The sequence below is a fragment of the Sceloporus occidentalis genome, unplaced genomic scaffold, assembly GCF_023333645.1.
Source record: "Sceloporus occidentalis isolate IW3139 unplaced genomic scaffold, rSceOcc1.0.p SCAF_3, whole genome shotgun sequence".
NCBI lineage: Eukaryota > Metazoa > Chordata > Lepidosauria > Squamata > Phrynosomatidae > Sceloporus > Sceloporus occidentalis.
This window is the reverse complement of record NW_028316983.1, coordinates 241688807-241705796: the sequence shown is the minus strand read 5'-3', so window position 1 is coordinate 241705796 and position 16990 is coordinate 241688807.

The following is a 16990-nucleotide window of genomic DNA, read 5'->3' as shown; positions in this document are numbered from 1 at the left end:
TGTCTTCTCTCTCTCGTTCCCAACTGCAACTTTCAGCCATAGCTATCCCCTCTCAAAACCACCTCATTGGATGAGAAGGAACACATAGGAGCACCCAGCTCTGTTCTTGTGACATCTGTATCCAGAGACAAGAGCAGAACCCAACATCACTTTATGCTATCTTTATCTGCTCTGTACCAGGGATGCAACAATCATATTGGGGGGAGATAGGCCTAATTCCAGGTCAGCTTTCACTGTGTCCATATGTTAGCAAATATGTGCAAACAAATTCCATTTCAACTCCTGTTGCTAAGACTGTGGGGCAGACATTTCTGTGCTACATGTTGGAGCTAGCCTTTGAAGCAAGGAAGCCAGTCATATCTCAAAAGATATTTGTGGCTTTTCATTCAGCATGTCTTGGAAAACTCAGCACACATTTCTGGTGGAATGTTTTGTAGACATGCCTTTTAAATGAAAAAAAAAAGTCACCCTGTAATATTTCCCCTTGAGGCACTTGTTTTAATCACAATTTTAATCGCTCTAAAACTTTTCCTTCTCATGTTCCCCTCGTTAAATGGAGCAAAAACCTATATAGAATGGAAACCCCCATTTTGATCACAGAGCTACCAGAATAAATCATGCTAGCAATTTTCTGTCATTCTTGTGATCTGGAATATTTCTGAATCATGTCACTTGGAGCTCCACATACAATGCCTGGGAGGGATGTCAAAAGTTTCAGCGTACACATCAAACAATGTGTTTGGACCTGGTCATGTGCCTACAAGTCACTGCTTTGAAAAATGGTTGAAAAATATATTACTCAAGTGTCATGGAAACTTGATGATGACATGGGCATTCTGGATCCAGAAAACAACAATATTTGTGTCATGTACTACCTAACTCCGGTTCAGAAACACAAGCCTTAGCAAGTTTAGAATGCTTTATTCAGAAAAATGATTTGATCACACTATACCAATGTTGCCAGGAGTGAAGCATTGCCAATTACATGGAATAATAAAAGCACATAGCAACTCAAATGTTTTCCATGGGTTTAAATCCCATTCATCCAATACTGAAAACATTCCATTTCCGAAGAATATTCCTCCTTGTTCCACTTATACAAAGCATTCTCATGGAATTTATCTTGGTTGCTGTCAGCCTGTTATTTCCTCTCTTTACCCAGTGACCCGAAAGGTATGCAATGCTTCCAGCCAACATCACCAATTGGGTAGCATATCCCATCATCCAGTATTACAAAATATATAGCTAGTAAGCAAGGCAGGAGCTTTGATCTTAACAATCTGTTTTTTTAAAATAAACTTTTATTGTAAGATTTGTGTGGATGTTGACTGAAGCAAAGGCACTTTAATCAATAGATGCAAATCAATTTCAATGTAGAATGAATTATGGATAACAACCATTATTAAAAAAATCAAACCTATGATAATAATAATAATAACTTTATTACAGCCATTTGGCCAGCACAGCTATGATAATAAGATATGAACTAGGTTTGTTATTTAGCATATTATCAAGGATTCAAGGGTTCTGAAATGAGTGCATCATTACAGTTCCACAAGTGATGGGCTGGAGGTTTCAAGAGGTGACAGTTTCTCCATTAACCATACTTCCCCTATTCTATTCCATTGATCAAACTACATCATTTTCTACACAGAAACATGATATTTTGGGAAATATCATTTTTGCAGATATAATTTTCTGCAAAGAAAATGCTGTTTCCTGTGTGGAAAATTTTGTTTTCTGAACAAGAATGCAACATGTGAATTTTCTACATAAGTCCTGAACTGCAAATAGTGTGACTGCAAAGTTTTTGAAGACTTTCTTGCAGTGAGAAGAAAGTTGCTAAAGTTGTTGATTATGTAATGGAGAATTATATTCCCAATATCCGTTCCGGAGAGCTGAGAAAGATTCTAGAGCAGAGATATGAGTAACACAGAAACTGGAAGGAGAGAAGAGAGGTGACATCTTCATTTCCTCAGTCCCTCTTTTCATATTAGGAGAGGTAGTAGAGCAACATCTCACAAATAGTGTGCACACATGGGACCAAATTCACCAAATTCACCTGAGCCAACCCAGGGAATCTAGAGGTTGAAGCACCAACACTGTAGCAAGCAATCTAAACCAGTTTGGGGGAAAAGCAAATCATAAATTCATAGAATTGGAGGAGACCTCATAGGCCATGCAGTCAAACCCCATTCTGCCATGCACACAATGAAAGCACCCCCGACAGATGGCCATCCAGCATCTGTTTAACAATCTCCAAAGAATAAACAAATGAAACAAGCCCTTCTTAGCTTTCCTTAGAACTGTGTTTAGATTGCTTCCTTTATGCTTTCCGGCATTTTTTTTTCTCTGCGGACACATTTTGATTATCCTCTTCCCAACTGCAGAGGCAGACAATAGAAGAAGTTTCCTAAACAGCTGCTTATACAGACCTTCATGAGATGGAAGCCAGCTTTAGGAACTTCTGTGACCAAGTCTGGAGACTCTATAAAACTATTCAGAGCTTGTGTGAAACAATAAAAGTAGTTTTTTTTTTGTTTTACTTCACCCCAAATGTTTAGCATAGTTATTCAAACTTCATAGCTGTTACATCATAGCCTGCCATACTCTGCAACTATAAAAACCACATGTTTTTACAATATTTCTTTACCACAGTTTTTTTTTAAATAACTGCAATATTTTCACCAGTCTCCCTCATTTTCCAGGGCAAAACGTTAAAAAGAAATAAACAATACAGCTGAATGATAGAAAACTACATCTGTATCGACATGGTAGATATTCTTGAAAAATATTTCTTAAGGTATACCAGAATATAGAATTTCATGTTTGTAGTTGGCATGTGAAGCCTTTCAAAGAGTTACTACCAATGTCTGTTGTACTTATTCTTATGTTCTGGCTTGCATTGAGGATGCTATGCTTTGCTGTACAACTTGAAATATGAGACCAGACACATATATGGGTTGTAAAATGGGCCACTTTATTGAATTAACCTATTTAACTGTCTTCTTGAAACCTTGTAAAAATGTAAGGGAGCAACCTGGTGCAGGAGCAGCTGTGGCAGGTGGTCTATTCCTCAGACCTCCTCTTCAGCTTCCCCTGGGCAAAACACCTGAGCTCCATGGAAAAATCCATGACTGGGTTGCTCCCCGGCCAGCTCACATCTGGAATGCCAACCTGAGATTTCCTCACTCAACTCACAGGTCTTGATTGAGGGTTATATCCCAGGTCAGCCCTAAGGAAGGTCAGTTTCCCTCTCTCCTTAGTCACAAGACCTAAAGAGAAAGTTTAAGAGGCCTAACCTTCACCCCAAGCGGGTGCCATAGGTGTTCACCTGACAACTAATTCTCCCCGATCAACAACCAGTGACTGCCTATTTAGGTCCACACCTAAGCCAGTTTTCCAAGTCCCCGAACAACAGTGTGAAGTAGGCGAAAAATCCTTGGAAAGGGGAGAAAATTCCTACCCAGCCCTTAAGGCGACCAACACAGCCACACTGAAGTCGAGGTGGGAGGGTGGGACAACAATTGCAAAGAGGGATAAGGAAGGGTGGTGCTGGCTTAAATAGCCTCAGCTCCACCCCCAACCTTTCCCTGATGCGGTGAAGAAGCATCACATCTCATTGGCTGCTGGCCTCATTCAAGAGGGCAGCAAACACGTGTTTCTGGCCATGGTGGCTCGGGGGACGTGGATTCTCTTTTAGGCTGCATCTCCATTGCAGAAATAATGCAGTTTGACATTGCTTTAACTGCCATAGCTCAATGTTATGGAATTCTGAGATTTGTAAGGGTTTTTTTGTGAGCTATTCTTCCCTGTTAGAGAGCTCTGGTGCCCAACCAAATTACAAATCCCAGGATTCCATAACACTGAACCATGACAGTTAAAGTATTGTCAAACTGCATCATGTGTCATCCATTCAGTCATGACACATCCTCTCTAGATGAATGAAAGCTTGATTGAAATCTGTACTTGTGAGGCATTTGAAAATAACTCTCTCTTATCTACTTGGTAATTTTTCCTTCTGAGAATTTTGATCCTAATGATAAGAATTTGAAATTATGCTACCTGTCCATTATTTATGGAGAATGTGTCATTCTTATTTGAGCCTCTTTAAAAACATTCTAGTTAGGATACTGGTTAGGTTATGACATTGTGAAATGATTTTTAAAAAGCATCATCCTGCACTGCTGAAGGACAGGAACATAATCCCAACCCAAACACTTGAAAACTACTGGGCCTCCAGATATTTTGAGCTTAACACTCTTATCTGCTCTACCCATTATGGTGAGCATTAAACATTTATGGGAGTTGAATGTCTCAAACATCACGATAGTCCAAAGGTCCTCATGTCTCTCTGCCTTCTTTTAGGTACTATAGTGAGGGAAATCTATGTGCCTGATTCTTTTTTTATTCTGTCGCTCTCAATCATAGCCAACATAGCCAGTGGAAAGGAAAGATGGGGGTTCAAATCCAACAATCTTTAGAGGGCCATAGAATTTCCACATATGAGATTTTGTTGTTGTTAATTGCCTTTATGTCAATCTTGATCCATGGCAGTAGATCCCTGTCCTCTACTGCTCTGTCCAGCTTCTGCAAACTCATATTCATGGTCTCTTTAATTAAGTCCGTTCATCTAGCACGTGGCCTTCCTCTCTTTCTACTTCCCTCCACCTTTCTTAACATCAGGCCCGTACAGACAGGCCAAAATAAAGCTGCTTTGGGTCACTTTGGAGGTATGCTGTTTAACTGACACAAGCATCTTAAGAGGCCAGAAGCTCCGCCAAAGCTACGCTCCAGTCCTTAGGACTAGAACGTTGCTTTGGCATGGCGTCTGGCCTCTTAGGATGCATGCATCATTTAAATGGCATACCTCCAAAGTGACCCAGAGCAGCTTTATTTTGGCCTGTCTGTATGGGACCATTATTGTCTTTTTCAATGATTAATTCCTTCTCATGATATGTCCAAAGTATGACAGTCTAAGTCTTGTCATCTTGGATTCTAGGGATATTTCTGGCTTGATATTTCTGGAGGGAGGCTCTGTCTCTCAACCCCAGCCCTGGCACTGGCTCCCTTCTGCCAACAGGGCTCTGACACTTGAGTCTCTGGGGCTAGAGGGAGCCAACACCAGAGCCAGGGCTTGACTTTTGAAGCCCAGAGGCTCCATCCTGGGTGCTAGACCTGGGGATGGGGTTCTGAAACTCAAGGCCTGGCCCCAGCCCTGGCTGACTGGGTGGCAGACTCTGCCCCCAAAGTCAAGCCAAGGCAAAAAGGAAGAGGGTAAGAAAGGAGGAAGGGGAAAGGGGAAAGGGAGAAGGAAGAAGGGTGGAGAGAAGGAGGAGGGAGGGAGGGATGGAAGAGGGGGGCAAGATACTTTTGTCCCCAATGGCAGTGCTTGCCATCAGTGGATGCTCAAATTTGCAGATAAGGAGGGCCCACTGTACATCCTTGTCTTCATCTTAAAAGATATGGACTAATTAAATTGCTAGACACTGAACAAAGTGGAATGAGGACACATGTTACATTTGGATCTCATGTTTCATAACTTTCCTAATGCTTGATTTAGTAATTTCCCTTCTTAGCCTGCCTTCTTGTTTAATTACACAACCTCCTGCAGAGTAATTCTGAGAGCTGTTTTCATGCCTTTTTGCAGAGTCTACCCAATTATATGGATAAATACTTTATCTGTTCAGTTTGTGAAATTAACACTGCTTCATTTGGATTCAAAATATCATTGTAATTCTTTCCTCCCTTATGGTGTAATCCTTGAGTCTCAGTTCAGAAAGAAAAATGGAATATAAATTATAAAATGTAATATATAACTCAGAAAAATAACCATGTTAGTCTGCAATATCAGTATGCAAAGGAATTTTGTAGTGCATTTTATATTAAATGTGCAAAAGAAATTGTAGCATAAACTTTTGTAGACTTGGTCTGCTTCCTCAGATGCATGGAATGAAGCATTGTCTAGGAAAGACCTTTAAAATCAGAATATATAAATAGCCATAGAAATGTGAAACCTGTAGTATGGTGATGAGATGACAAGTTCAGTTTTAATGATGGTTGTGGAGGAAGAAAAGCAGGAGAAAAGATTATGCTTAAGGCCATGCTGAGTGGATGAGCATAAGGATGGTGAAGGGAGTTTTGGAATGTTGTATGTGCAGGCTGGGGACCAGAAAGGAGATGTGATAGACTGATCAAGAGTGTCCTTGTGAGGCTGGAGAGTTAAACAGTGTTATAACCGTGTTATAACTCAGTGCTAGGAAGCCATTCTCTCTGTTCAACTCACTGTTGATGGATTAGATTTTGTGGATATATTCTAATTTCAGCTATTTCTCATTGAAATCCTCCTTTGTAGTTTTTTGTTCATCTGAGTAGCAATATATAGAAACATACATTTAACTGATTGCACTCATTGACTCGCATCCTGTTCATCAGTTACAATATCATAAGATGGACTTACAATGTTCCAACTTCTGGGGATTCATGTTTATGTTAGGAATGACCAAATGGGACACCCAAAATCTACTTTCACAGCCTGGCATCATCCTAACTGAAGTGTTTCTGAGGCATTGCAGACTGGGTCATTGGGAAATGGCATCTACACCATGCTCCTGGTCCCAAAGTTCCTTGGGGCAAGCAGCTATGGCAGGATCCCAAGGGGTGTCTCCAGCTGCCTCTTTTCAAAGCACTCCATAACTGAGTGCATATTGCAGATGTCATTTCCCAGTACCACAATCTTCACCACCACAAAAACACTTCAGTCAAGGCACTGTCAGCTGTCAATATAGGCTGTGGGCAGGCATTGTCAGTTGCAATTATAGGGATGGAGATCTGTCATCATATTTATGAAGACAATGTAGGACCTTTGCCATCTTCTTTTGTATCTGTAGTGAGGAGCCACCTGTGGCTGAGAGAGCTGAGGAGGCTAAGGGAGACCAGGTGGTATTGGCTGAAGGGGTGGAGGGAATTGGCTCAGGGGCGGAGTCACCGGAGGGGGAAGGGCAAGAGGCAGGATAGATAAAAGAGGAAGAGCCAAGGCATGCGGGGAGGGGGGTCGGACGCCGAAGAGCTGGGCAGGCAGCCGCGGCCGAGGAAGGGAGAGTGCAGGTGCGGAGGAGCCCGGGGAGAGACGGGGTTCCTGTGTCGCTTCGACACCGCGTGCAGAGCCGGAGACAGGGTCCTCATGAGGAGGTGCTACTGAAAAACCCTCGAGAAGAAGGAGACTTCTCTTACTCCGACGCGGAGGAGTGGTCCCCCAGAGGTTTGCGGGACTTGGAGGACGAGTGGTGGGATCCCAAAGGGGGCCACTGGGAGACGGGGCCAGAACCCAAAGAAGTTGAAAAGGCAGAAGTTGAGGTCTTGGAGAAGTATTCAGGGTCCCGAAGGCCTCGCCTCACACTCCCTAACCTAGGAAGGGGCTTGGGGAAGGATTAGGTATTGGGCCTGAAGGTTAAAGGCCGGACTCTAAGTTGTGGACATTGTTGGAACACTGATTGGAGTTGGTGGTGGGAACTTTGGGTAAGTTGGAGAATTAAACTGCTACTGTTGGCATCAAGACTAGAGGTGTAAGTTTGTTGCCCATGTGTGGGAGTTTCAGAAGGCGGAGCCTTAGGGACAACATGCAACCAGTGCCACCAGCCCCGCCCACAGTAGCTTATGTGCATTTTCTTTTTTTCTTTTTTGTTTGCACTTTCTCCGTGTGTGTTTCTTTTTAGTAGAACTATCCCACTTTTAAGCGCCTCCAGTGTCACCAGAATCACAGTTTGGTGATCCAGAATTTACCTCTTCATAGTACCAGATGCCGAATAGAAAAAGGCTCCTCTGCCTTTAATCATTTTTTGTAGAGGGAATTATTATGCAGCTATTGCTGAATCCCTGCAGAAACTCCTTCCTCTACAAATTCTTCACCACCTTAACTTTTAATATGCATCCAGACTAGGGTCCCTTTATAAACGCAATAAAATACAAAATGATAGTGATTGTTCATTTTTGTAATTCTCTTGGTTTATGCCTCAGTTCTCAAAAAACAAATGGAAGTAGGATTGCAAAAATGACATAAACTGGGATCCTATATTTGGGTAGGTAGCACTAATCTCCTTATGTGGAGTTAAATTAATGTACTGAGTGACTCTTGTGTTGAAGAACAACTTTGAACAATCAAATACATAACTGAAGGAATATAACCAGATATGCATCAGCTATGAATGTGAATGGATATGCACAATGGCACCACATGTTCATCTCTGCTTCCATAAGAACCTGAATGGAATGCAGACTTTGCACATCTCATAAACACCAGGTTTAGTGGGGGGGGGGGGTTGCCAGTCCCTCCCCCCAAAAAAATTGAACCAAGGGCACTCAGTGCAAATATGAATGACCCAGAAACAACCCAGTTTTCACACTGGGTTACTTCGTAGGGCATCAGAGTTGGATGGTCATCCAGAAAGCCACAGAGGTCTAGGGTTATCTGATCTAACTCCCAGCCAGTGCAAGCATCTACAGATGATACATCCAGGTGCCCATCTAACCTCCAATGAAAGAGAATGCCACCACTTGAAGCCATCTATTCCCTTGCTGAACACCTTTTACCATCAGGGAGTTCTTCCTTGTATTTAGACAGTATATTCTTTCCTGTAGTTTGAATCTCTTGGTAGCAGAAAAACAAGCTCATTCCATCTTTTGCATGAAAGGCCTTCAGATAATAAATTATGTGTGGCAAGATATTTTAGTTTGTTGGCAGCTGGTGAAGGTGAGGAAGGCATTTGGGCTTTGCCTCAGGGAGCATAATATTTTGAAAATGAAAGGATGGTTATCTCTAATGGGTGCTGCTTGTGAACTCCTGTGTGCCCACTCTAAAATGCAAATAACAAAGTAGATAGTGCTTTGGCAGGACACCGACTGCATTTGCTGCCAACCCTACCTATGCCTGAAGTAAGGGAAGAGAAGGATCTTATCCTCCATATTCCCATAAGCTATAAGGATCTTCTCCAGTACTTTGTTGTTGTTTTTAAACACCTCTAAAAATTATGTTAAAGACACAGTGCAGCTTCTACCCATTTCAGCACAGTCAAAAAGATGCTGTAATTCCTGGCAAGCTAGTGTGAACATTTTATGCTTAGTGTGATTCACACCAAGGCAGTTCTTTTGCATCTATGTTTTCTTAATTGGTAATGGCTATCAAATGTGTGAAGTACATCACTGGTGACAAGAAATGTGTGCAGTACATCACTGGTGCTCCTGTTGGAAAGCTACGTTTGCTTGGATGGGAGTGTTAGAGAGGGCTGGGTATAGACAAAGCTAGAAATTTGGCTTTCAAGATTTTGCTTTCTTTCAGTTTCTCTTGTGTATTCCTGCATGACAGGGGATTGGAATGGATGACTCTTGTGGTCTCTTCCAACTGTATGATTCTTTTATTCTTTTTTTTTTCTAGGTTTACATTTATGTAGCCTGGTATCTGCATCTGTATGCCAAGGTGTATGGGAAAATTCTGAATCTCTTCTCCACACCCCCAAAGGCTCCATCAAGGTGAAGCTGGGGGGGGGGGCAGACTATTTGGGTGGCAATGCCTTCATTGGGATGTGGTGGCTTGTCGTAAGCTACCACATGATGACAAACATAGGGTTGACCACATGACCACCAGAGTCATTTTCGGATAACAATGGGTCTTTGACTTTGTAATGTATACAAGCACCATTCCCTACCCTTAGTTATGACTAGACATTCATGTCAAGGGGAAACCTTTACCCTTTCACTAATGCCTTCATCCTTCCCTCATATCTATGCACATGAGGATTCCCACTATTTATTTTATATATATATATATATATATATATATATATATATATATATATGAGAGTATTTATAACCCACCCTTCAACCACAAAGTTTCCAAGACCATCTTACAATTAGTTAGTTGGACAGTTCCATTCCCTCAAGCTTGCAGTCTAAATATGGCATGACACAAAAGGAAAAGGGAACAGTGGACAGTGGATGGGGTAGCAAGTTCAGCTGTTCCTGGCTTCTCTCCTTCCCCTTCACAGGCCACAGAAATGGCAGTTGGAACATGGAGGAAGTTCTGTGGCCCAGGAATGATGCAGCTGTGTGTGACTGCTCTTCTCTCCCTCATTGTTGTTGTTTCTTATGTGCCTTCAAGCTGTTTCCCACTTATGGCAACCCCAAGGCAAAATTATCACAGGGTTTTCGTTGCAATATTTGTTCAGAGGGGATTTGTCACTCCCTTCTCTCCCTCAAAGGCTACAGTAATGCCAGTTGGAACAACTTGTTTCAACTTTTGAATATCCTTTCCATGGTGGATATAGTTGTACCTGTTGAACTTGGCATCCCAAGTATTCACTCAGTACCATTTAGTGGTGTAAAAATTTCTCAACACAGGATATTCTTGCAGCAATCAAGGCATGTGGGCTGACTATTTGCATAAATTTACACATTGTTTCATGTCCAAAGTTGGTGGCCAATTGCTCTTTTAGACTAGACTTCTATTTATGAAAGTCTCCAGCACCTGAAACCATACAGCAAGGAAACAAGGGCTACAGTGTAATGACAGAGTTTTGCACTTCCTGCACCAACTGAGCAGCTGCATTACAGACCACATAATAACACATACCAGGCCACTTAATGACAGATGTTAGACAAAAGAACACCATACCAAAATAGACCTACGAGAATTGGATTATTTCTGTGTGAAATGAAATATTTCATTATATACTTCAGGTTCTTAGGAAAGTTCTTGCTAGAATGAGGTGCTATGGCCAACAGCCAGGGGCTTTATAGGGCATGTTATGTGCTGTGCTAAAGAGACTGCATGGTGTAGTGGTTTGAGCACTGGACTGTGATTCTGGAGGCCAGAGTTCGAATCCCTGCTCAGCCATAGAAACCCACTGGATGACCCTGGGCAAGTCACTCTCTCTCAGCCTCAGAGGATGGCAATGGCAAGACTCCACTGAAGAAACTTGCCAAGAAAATTACAGATTCACTTTAGGGTCCCTATAAGTCAGAAACAATTTGAATGCACACAACAACAACAAATATGCTGTGCTTAGCACTTTCCACCACTATGCATTTCCACCCTGCCATTTTCCTCCTCCCTGACATTTTAGATCTGGACAGTTTGAATTAAAGTTTGACTTGTACATTCCTGTCTAGGAAAACAGACTGGGAAAGTGTGGGTATAAATGAAATATGTCAGAGAAGAGATGAGGATTGGTGATTTGAGGGAAAGAAAAATGAACTAGGGTTGTCTGAGGTGGAATGTCTTAACATACTCTTAAGAGGAAATGCATGGGTGTAGAGGACAAGATATTTTCAAACTATGCTTTTAAAAGGGCAGGGTTTACTTTTTAATTACACTTACATACACACCACTTTTGCCAAACATTTCCTGCATCCAAATTGCCCCTTCTGTAATTCCAAATACCGCTTGGCTGAGCAACATGATTTGAACTGGAAGCAAGCCAGTATCTTTCATTATCACAGAGGAAGCAACATATCCACCCTCATTTAGAGATCCAGTGGGGTAGAGTGGCCAGAGTGCTGCATTAGGAATGGGAAACCTGGGTTCAAAATTTCACTCTTTTGGGAATCTCACTGGGTGGTTCCCTTTGGCCAAGAGTGGGGAACTGTGGAAGGAGTGAGTACCAGTTTTCAACTCATGCACTCTCACAGTTGACCACAGTGGCATGCCTAACAAGACTGGAAGTAGTGTTGTATCACTTTTATTTTTGCTTTTTTTTAAGGGGGGGTTGTGGTATGTGGAGGACTTGTGCATTTTGCAGTGGATTTGAGCTGTTTTGAGGAGGGGTAAGTTGTTGTTGTTGTTGTTGTTGTTGTGTGACTTCAAGTTGTTTCTGACTTATGAAGACCCTAAAGCAAACCTATCATGCCCAAGGCCACTGGGTTTCCATGTCTGAACAGGGCATGGCTCTAGAGACTAGGACAAGGGACAGTGGATTCAAACTACAGGAAAAGAGATTCCACCTAACTCTCAGGAGGAACTTCATGACAGACAGAGCTCTTTGAGAGTGGAGTAAGCTACTCAGAGTGTGGTGAAGACTCTTTCTTTGGAATTTTTAAAACAGAGCCTGGATGACTATCTGTATGATCTGTTAGGAGTGCTTTGACTGGTGTTCCTACTTGGCATGGGGTTGGAGTGGATGGTCCTTGAGGTCTCTTCCAGTTCTATGATTCTATTAAGTTTATTGCACAGGCCCTGGAATGGGCCTGGTGCATTACGAAAGAGAGCATGATGGGAATGGGAGGTGGCATAGAACACAGTTTACCGCACAAGAGAATGCCAATGCCGATGCTGGAAGTTCCCATTCCACTCCAGATGCGTTCCCCAGGGGCTGATTTTCAGGAACTGTTTAGAAGCATTCCTGAAAATTGGCCCCAGGGGAATGCATCCAGAATGGAATGGGAACTTCCAGCAGTGGTGGCGTTCTCCTGTGCAGTAAACTGCATTCTATGCCACCTCCCATTCCCACCCCGCTCCCTTTCATAACGTGCAAGGCCTGTTCCAGGAACCTGTGCAATAAACTTATATGATTCTAAGATCCAGTTGTACTACCTTTAGCACACAAATTCACAAACTTTGGTCTTCCAGGTGTTTTGGGCTTCAGCTCCCAGAAGCCCAAGTCAGCTTGACCAGCAGTCTGTATTCTGGGATCTGAAGACCAAAGATTGGGAACCACTGCTCTAGCATCTTACATTGGAGGGACTGTAGAATATCTATCTATCTATGGTTGGGATTTTTTAAAAATATATATATATATAAAACAACATCTATTTTTTCTACAAGGGTTTATAAAGATTGCATTTTTTCTTCACTGAAACCATTTTGGTTTATCATGGTCACATCTTAATTATATTAATCATTCTGCCTTAAATGAAATGTAAGACAAATGAAATGATCCCTGCCCCAGGTCCACCATATTTATTTATTTAGGAATTATTTATTATGTATATATCCTATCTTTCCACCATAAATACTGCTCCAAGCAGTCAACAATAAAGCAAGATAAAATACAGAAAGACATTATTTATTCATTTTGAAATATATAAATACAACATAAACAAGTCCTATAAAAATTAAGAAATAAATAGCACCCAACTTTTAAAACACCATTTGAACAAACTTTCTTGCCAGCTTAAAGACCAAAAAGCCTGTCTGAATAATGATAGACTTGCCAGTCAGTGTTAGAACATCATAATATCCCTTGTACATAGCTATAGGGGAGGATAAATAGAGGCATTGGCTCCCATAAGAATTCACCCCATGAAATTTTCTTACATGTTCCAAAGCTGAAAACTGCACTTGAGTGTTTAGAAAGATCATTGAATTAACCAAAGAAAAGAGAAAGTCACATTTACCAAGGGAAATATGAACAAAGCACATATGAGTGTTCTAGGTGTTATTGGTTTTCATTGCCTCTTTGCCATGCTAGAATTTAGGGGGGCAGAAATTTTTTGTTGCAGGCTATACCCTTATTCCCCCTACTTTCTCCAGCATCAAAAATAGAGCTAACCTAGGTCCCCTTGGAAGCCTGGAAAGAGTCACTGAGAAGGCCTCCCAATGATTCTATCAAATGGGTGAGTGACAAAGAATGGTATCTCAGAAGAATCTTAAATCTAGGCACACTCTTATGGGAAAATATGGTCTTTCAGATACTGAGATCCTACACTGGTGTTTCATAGCATACATTCCGCTTTAATGATGCCACACTACCCTTCCATGAATGGCAATGTATAACTGAGCCAAACCACTGAATGTGAACTGATGCACAACCAAATGCAAATGCACAACCATGCACAACTCTGCTTCTACAACCTTGAACTGAATGTGGCCATTCTAAATTGGACAATTGTCCCACCACAACTGTAAAGGAACAACCTAGTAATGGAGTATTGCGTGATCTATGTCCCCCCCCCCCCCCCCGAACCACAATGTAATTGGATTTTGATCATCCAGAAAAGCTCTGCTCTAGAAATGCAATAGTGCTGATAATGTTTATTTTATTTCTTCATCCCTAGATTATTCATGGACTAGCTCTTCAAGTTTTTTATCTGTTAGGTTAGATTAATTTCAGGGTTTTTTTGCCAAAAACCCTAGCTGCCATCCCACTTGTTTTATCAAGCACATTTATTGATTCTCAGTGGGAGATTGTGCTCAGGAGTCTTGTGATCAACCATGCAAGACATTCCCCCTTTCTAAAGTCAACCAGAGTTTCAATAAAATTATTTTGTGAGCTTATACAGCCATCAAGACACTATTTAGATCCACCACCTTTTCGATTAGCTCTCTTACCCCTGCAAATGCTCCAGGCCTCAATATGTCTAAACCCCACTGGCTAGTGATCATTGTACAAAAATTGAACCATAGATATTTTTTCACATTGAGATCATCTCTCCAATATGAAAAACTAAATACAACAGGGGAAACCAAGTGAATGAGCTGAGGACAGTACCAGCTGCAACATACTCATTGTTCCCATGAAGGCCATAACATTTCCTGACAAAGCAGTTTTAATGTTGAAGTACCACAGTGTTACTAGCCAGAAAGATTCTACCATCATCTCTGAGTGTCTTGGTGGGGTTTAGGAAAGGAATAGGGACTCAGCCTGTGTTGGATGGGGTTACATTTCCTCTTGACAATGTACGTTTGCAGCTTGGGTGTGCTCCTGCATTCAGCCCTGAACCTGGTATCTCAAGCTTGTATGGTGGCCAGCAGCACATTTGCATAGTTTAAGCTAGTGAATTTGTTCCTAGGACACATGCCTTAGTTATATCCTGACTGGATTACTATAATGTATTCTTTTCTGGGGCTGCTTTTGAAGAGTGTTCAGAAACTTCAACAAGTCCAACGAGCTGCAGCCACCCTTGTTGTCTTTCCCAACTCTATGATGCTATTTGAGGGACTGTATCTTAAGGAGGCAGTTCTCTCTATCCAACCATCTTCACAGACACAGTTGGTGAGAACGTAAAATAAGAATTCTCTGTGGTTGCTCCCATATTTTGGAACTCCCTCTGTAGGGAAGTTTGGATGGCTCCTTTTTTGCTGTGTTCTTGGTGGCAGGTTAAGATCTTTTTATTTCAGCAAGCCCTTGGGAATTGATTGTTTACAAGAGAAGTGGTTTTATGGTGCTGTGCTGTTTTTAACTTTCATTTCAAAATAATATTTAAATGGTTTTGATTTTGCTGTTAGTTAAGTCTGTTGTAAGCTCAACTTTTTTATATTTTTATCTATGGCCGGTTACAGAACAGCACTTTAGTGCGTGACGAGCACGCACTAGGGTTACAAAAGGGCGGTGCTTCCGCACCGCCCTAACCCTAGTGCATGCTCATCATGCACTAAACGGCGGCGGCCCTTCCATATGGCCGCCGCCATGAGGATGTCACGGCCGCGCCGCCTCTAGACAGGGCGGCGCGGACGTGACATCCTTGCTCCGCGCCAGGGCGCTTAGTGCGCCCTGAACATGGAGCAGGAAGGAGCTCCGTTTCGGAGCTCCTTCCTGGTTTAGTCCACTGGGCGCAGTCTTCAGATGGCTGCGCCCAGCGGACTAAAAGAGAAAGGGGCCAAGCGGCCCCTTTCTCTTCTCCCAACCGCCACGGGGTGTCCTTGGGGCTTGAAGCCCCAGGGACACCTCTTTTGAGGCTGCGGGGAAGCGGCGTTTTGCTGCTTCCCCGCAGCCTGAAAAGCGGCGGATCGGGGCCTCAGCGGCTGCCGTTCTGGCCGCTGAGGCCCCGATACTCCGGGGAAAGGGGCGGATCCAGACCGCCCCAAATGGGCAGGAGAGCTTCCAGCTGTGGGGAGGACTTTGCCTTGCCCCCAAACGGCGCCTCTGAGGGAGGGAGGAGCTGGTGAGAGCAGCTTCTCCTCCATAAAATCCCTGCTTGCCGGGCCCCGAAGGACGCCGACGTATGCCCCCTGACACCTGGGCAGGAGAGCTTCCAGCTGTGGGGAGGACTTTGCCTTGCCCCCAAACGGCGCCTCTGAGGGAGGGAGGAGCTGGTGAGAGCAGCTTCTCCTCCATAAAATCCCTGCTTGCCGGGCCCCGAAGGACGCCGACGTATGCCCCCTGACACCTGGGCAGGAGAGCTTCCAGCTGTGGGGAGGACTTTGCCTTGCCCCCAAACGGCGCCTCTGAGGGAGGGAGGAGCTGGTGAGAGCAGCTTCTCCTCCATAAAATCCCTGCTTGCCGGGCCCCGAAGGACGCCGACGTATGCCCCCTGACACCTGGGCAGGAGAGCTTCCAGCTGTGGGGAGGACTTTGCCTTGCCCCCAAACGGCGCCTCTGAGGGAGGGAGGAGCTGGTGAGAGCAGCTTCTCCTCCATAAAATCCCTGCTTGCCGGGCCCCGAAGGACGCCGACGTATGCCCCCTGACACCTGGGCAGGAGAGCTTCCAGCTGTGGGGAGGACTTTGCCTTGCCCCCAAACGGCGCCTCTGAGGGAGGGAGGAGCTGGTGAGAGCAGCTTCTCCTCCATAAAATCCCTGCTTGCCGGGCCCCGAAGGACGCCGACGTATGCCCCCTGACACCTGGGCAGGAGAGCTTCCAGCTGTGGGGAGGACTTTGCCTTGCCCCCAAACGGCGCCTCTGAGGGAGGGAGGAGCTGGTGAGAGCAGCTTCTCCTCCATAAAATCCCTGCTTGCCGGGCCCCGAAGGACGCCGACGTATGCCCCCTGACACCTGGGCAGGAGAGCTTTCAGCTGTGGGGAGGACTTTGCCTTTTTTTTTTTTTTTTGAAGACGTTGGTGTCCGCCCCCTGACTTCGTGACATCGCGCCAGGATCCTTTGGGAGGGAAGATTGGGAATCTTCAGTTTTGATAAAATCTTGTTGGTTGTGTGTAGGGGCTTTTGTAATTTGGTTTGCTCTATTGTTAGGGAATGACGTTTTTTGCTTTTCTCTGTTTGGGGGTATTGTGGTTAGTAATAGGTATGGGGGTGGACGTGGGATGTGAGATACCAGCTGTTATG